The 5,428-nt window shown below is 46.5% G+C and overlaps 1 long non-coding RNA gene across 1 annotated transcript; it reads left to right on the top strand.

The window, feature by feature from the left end:
* Positions 1-460: 460 nt before the first annotated feature.
* On the top strand, positions 461-1,139 carry LOC147614400 (uncharacterized). Its single transcript, XR_015263113.1, has 2 exons — positions 461-866; positions 987-1,139. It is a non-coding gene; the product is annotated as an uncharacterized LOC147614400 (long non-coding RNA).
* The last annotated feature ends 4,289 nt before the right edge of the window (positions 1,140-5,428 follow it).

The following is a 5,428-nucleotide window of genomic DNA, read 5'->3' as shown; positions in this document are numbered from 1 at the left end:
GACCAAATGCCAAACAACAGAAATCCTTCTACAAAAACGATCTAGAGAGAGGAGAATTCGAGCACTCAACCCGCATCCTAATGAGGCATGGAAAAGTGCTCAACCCGCATCCTGATAAGACATGGAAAACATAGACCTCATGGTTCCTGATGGCGCATACAAACCCCCTGGGGTTCGGTTCGAACCAAAAGAAGTGGTCTTTTTCAATAACTAGATGTTCATGGGTAGCTTCTTAAGAAAAGCTCTAGTGTCTTGCTATTGTGTGTGCGTCTTTTTTTAAAAATACAAAACGAGATTATCTATACTTTTATACTTATATATCTCTATAATATATTAAGGAGAAGTTTACCTAACCTATCTCCGAAGCACCGTTTGCCATCTCGAACCTAATGGAGAGCACACAATTTTTTTGATTTTATTTTATTTTTTTTAAAACAAGGATAAGCAACTCTCACAGATTCTCTTTGAAATTCTTCTTGCACTCCCAGATTTTCTCCGAAATTCTCTCGGATCAAACGGATGTCCAAGTTCAAACGGATGGGAGTGGTGGTTTAAGAAGAGCAGTACATGTGACACTCGATTATTGCGCGCCAAGAACATGAAGGTCGAGAAGAAGAAGAAAGACGAATACCACCACTTGCATGCAGCCCTGCATTATCTCCTCTTTCTAGCCTGATTTATATAACCACCTAGACGTTGGAAAGGCTAGCAAATCAGTGTTCAGGAAACTGATTAGGGCTTTCTGCTGTCTCTTGGACAGAAATCACTTTCTGCTTATCAGCATCACCGTACAGGAAACATAGCATCGAGACAATATGGAGATACCTCGCCCATCGCATTGGACCAATGAAGAAAGAGGAGATAAGGTTCAGTGTTAATGCAATTTCTCAATTCGATAGTATCTATTGCACCATTTAGTTAGAGATCATCACTGATGAATATATATCATGCATACGTTGATTATACTCATTGTGTAGTGTCAACAGTGTATTGGTCGATGTATGCCGATTTAATGGAAGAAGAAGAAGGTTGGGCAAAGCGGCAAAGGTGGATGTACCTTTCATTACATTCTAAGTTCTTACGACTTTGTATTGGACTAACTTTATTTTGGTGCATGAGAAAATTTGTCAAAAAAAAGAGTCTATATGCGGAACAATTGTAATCGAAATCATTTTAAGGGCCTCAAAGGCTACATTTGCAATGTACTAAATCCATAAATCTTGGCTTTAAGAGTAAAATTTTATATTGAGTTAAGATTTACCCTTGCAAAATGAATCCAAAAGAGTCAATTAGTCTTTTATGGAGGAGTTGATGGGATTTCACACTTAATATATTGTCAATGATGTGTATGACTCTAGGTTCCAAAGAGAGACAAGATATTTTGATGGGCCATTTTGGAAACCGTCGGCACTTTGTCACAATATATTTTGTAATGTCTTTTCACAGAATTTTTCATTGGGTCTTGATACTAAAGTTAATAATATGAAATGTTGCAATGGATTCTATGGCAAAGACATCTCCTATCATGGGCCCTTTTGGTTTGGTATTTTGGAATGAATTGTTTTAATGATTCATATGAGTTTGCAGTTCAAGTTTGCACATGTGAGACCTTCTATCTAAAGTGTAATCAATGTTCTATCAAAGGGATGATTTGTACAATGGATACGTCATTGTATTTTGTACATTTATTACTTTTAAAAAATACGTTTCTCCCATGATTTAATTGCAAAATCTATGACTAGACCAATCTATCTGGACTTGAAGAGTCTTAAACCACTCAATCCCTAATAACAAGTCTACATGCTCTATTGTCAATCAACGCACTTCTTACACCATATATAGCACCCATACAACATAGTCATTTGCCACGGTAACACACAAGTCAAAAACTTATGCACAGATCTCGTTTTACATGCTATAGAGATCTTGGAATTAGAGACGAGAGGCCTTTTAAAAAAGCACTATAGCCACCCGCCAATGCAGTCCTTTTCCATCAACGGCATCCCCACGAGCCACTTCTCTCTCTCTCTCTCTCTCTCTCTCCTCTCTCTCCATTTTTTTGTGTGTGTGTGTGTGAGACACACACACACAAAATTTGAATTGGCAACTCTTGATGCCATTAGAGAAGAGCTCTTGGTCGCCGAGCCCCGTGTGGCCTCCTCCAACACCTTCGACAATGCTTAGCAAGCCTCCTCCGACACCTTCGGCCATCTAGACCCAGTCTCCCTCGACACCTTCGACAACACTTACCAAGTTCTTGGGGTCCCCTCTCTTTGTTGCAGCCAACTATTACGTGGAGCTGATGGTGGGGTTAGGGCTATCGTTCCTGCTGCTCTAACAGTGTAGAGTTGGGAGCTGAACGAGCTGTAATGCAAGCCCCCCCCAATGGTATATTGTGCCCTAGCTACATGCGATAAGACGTTAGCCACAAGGGCGAGAATATCAGGACGATACCATCCCCTTACAAGTTGCCTCCATGGCATCGAAGCCCTTGACAGAGTTGTTGTTTGGCGGCGCCATCTTCAAGAGCATCACATGTTTGAGGGCCATACCCCCAAATGCAAGAAGATTCTTTAGGGCAATCTCTCTCTCTCTCTCTCTCTCTCTCTCTCTCTCTCTCACACACACACACACACACACACACACACACACACACACACACACACACACACACACACACACACACATAGAGTAAGGGCCTTGCAATGTCAAACGGTGGAGGTGGATATGGCGGAGGAGGGGGAAGGAGACGACGGTTGCTGAAATAGATGTCAGCTCTCGCTTTGCTATCCACTAGCCCACCTTTCACCATATATAATCCTTGAGTTACTAATAAATTGTTGTTGACATTATCCATTTGATCTCTTTTTCTCAATTGCATATGCAATGTAGCTTGACTAAGTCATGAAATGCAGTTGATTCATGCCTATATGCATGATTAGACAACAAGAAGCTCACTACATTTCTTGAGCGCATTGTTGTCATGGTCATAAGTGACCATAATAACAATGAAAAGTATTTGTTTATAGTTTATTGCTCAATGTGATGATGACAGCAATGTTTCACGAGGAGCAAGTTCACTTTTAATATTACTTGCTCCATTTTTGTTTGCATAGTAAAGCAATGCGCACAGGGTAGCTAAATGAGACTACATTTCATTGCTACACACACCCACACTTGCATGTGTGCGTGCGCACACATTCTATTGACTACATTCCATTACAACACAAAATCAAATGTTTTTTTACATGCCTGTGTCTTTTACACACTGTAGCAATGCGCGGGTTGAGTACTAGTAATTTGTGAAGTAAGTCTCTTGCCACAGAGTGACAAAGGTGAGACTATCCATGTGTAGAGAAAAGAAAAAGGTGAGTACTTTTTTTTTTCGAGAGGAAAAGATCCTTTCATTAGTTATATAAAGACGCCCATAGGGCTACAAAAGATCCTCTCCTGCTCGCAAGAAAAACAGAGCAGTGGAGCAAGGCAGCCCGGGAGACTCCCCCTAGGTGCTGAAAAGTACAAGCATCAATACAAAGAACTGAGGGGCTAAATCATACAATAGGAGGGGGGAAAAGCCAAACAGGTGGCCTGTAATGCCAACGGGGGGACCCCGCGTGTAGGGTATAGAAGGGGCCGCTGCGCCAGGTGGTGTGGAAGGCCTGGCGCCGCAAGATCGCCTCATGCGAGTCACCCCGGATGCAGTCATACTGTCCTCGCAGGGTGTGGATCAACTCCTGCCAAATCCCCCGTACAGTCTCTGCTGGTGGCTCCAATCTCCCCTCAAAGGCCCTAAAACATCGGGCCCTCCAGGTGAACCACATGGTGAGGCTGCTGAGGAGCTCCCATCGTAGATCCCTCTCCTGTGTCCAGCTGGTGGACGAGAAATCCGGTGAAGGAACAAGGCGAGGCTGGCCCCTAATGAATCTGATGGCGTGGCTGTCCTGCTTCGTCTCATAGCCCATAGCAGGCCCTGACGAAGTCGACCAAGTAGCAGCACCCCGCGTATACAAACCCTCTGGAGAGAGAGGGGCCAGAATACGCAGCATCCACAGCCAAATCTGCTGCGCCTGAGGGCAATCCCAAAGGCAATGTCTCTGTGTCTCCATAGGGTGGCCGCACATCGGACGCAGGCCGATGTGCCGCCGGAAGACCGCTGTAGACAAGCCACGTGCCAACTGTTGATACCCTGTGGGCGACTAGCCACTGGAAAGTCGAGATCCTGCGAGCCTGTCGACTAGCCCAGAGCCGGGCCCAAAAATCCTCCAGAAATTCCTGTGAAAGTCACTGTAGTCGCCAATGCCTCGCTGCAGCTGGAGAGACCATCCTCCTCGCCGTCAAAATATGCCGCCCCAGCCGAACAGTATACTGGAAAAAGGTGATCTCTGTGGCCTCAAGGGCTGCATAAGGATCATGCCACTCGTACTCACCAGGGTCCCACTGTAGCCGGGCCAAGGGGCGCGCTGCATATGCCCATATGCACCAATCCGGGAGCACATCTACAGGGTCTGGGTCAATATGCCACTTCCGAGAAGCAGCGGCCACTACCCGTATCCTCTGAAAGGTGCACTCTGCAACCAAAGGCGACTCCACCTCCACTCTCTGAAGTCTGCCCTCATCCTGAATCTCATAGTAGAGGCAACTGCCATCCTCAATGCAAGCTCTGACAGCAATCAGGATCTCCAACTGTGTAAAGGCTCCCATCCACCGTGGGGCCACTAGCTCGAGAGGCGTAAACCACTCCTCTGTGAGTGCCTCCTGAATGTCATCCCTCATAATCAACCCCCCTCTGAAGTGACTCAGCCTCTCCACCTGTATCTCCTCTGGGAGACTGCAAAAGGCTTGCCAGTCTCCAAAGCTACGTGCTGGGCTTGCCGCCAAGGGTCCCCAGGCTAGACGAGGCCGAGAACCCAGCATATGACCCTGCTCTGTGCGAACCGCTGGGCTCCAGATTGGGCTCCAGATGAGCGGCTGTCTGGCCCGCTCCTCAACACAAGAAGGAGGTCGCTGAGAGAGCCCCGGTCTCAGCAGCTCCCAAGCTCTCAGGATGCTCAAAGCAAATCTGTCCTCCCATCCTCTACTAAGGCCTGTCCTCCTCATCTCTATGAAGATCCATCGAATCTCTGGTGCCCAAGTGCCCCCTGCTGGGGGAGCCCGAGCCTGCAGCCGCTGCAAGAGAAGCTCTTTCCAAGGCTCAGTGCCTGGAAGCAGCCCCCGAACAATAAGCTTCCCCAATAAGGCTCTACTCTGATCGACTAGATCTATAATGCCCAAGCCTCCCTGGGCCAGCGGAAGTGTAATAACTGCCCAAGCAACCTTTGCCCGAGCAGGCTGACCGTCTTGCTCGTCCCAGCCAAGGATAGCCGAGCTGTACTCCAATACAAAAGCTTCTTCCGAATGCTCAGAAGAAGCGGGGCAATCTGCTGCTCAG

This window comes from Cibotium barometz, chromosome 42 (genome assembly GCF_041138505.1).
Source record: "Cibotium barometz isolate CiBa-2024 chromosome 42, ASM4113850v1, whole genome shotgun sequence".
NCBI classification, from domain to species: domain Eukaryota; kingdom Viridiplantae; phylum Streptophyta; class Polypodiopsida; order Cyatheales; family Cibotiaceae; genus Cibotium; species Cibotium barometz.
This window is presented reverse-complemented; position numbering and strand designations above follow the sequence as displayed.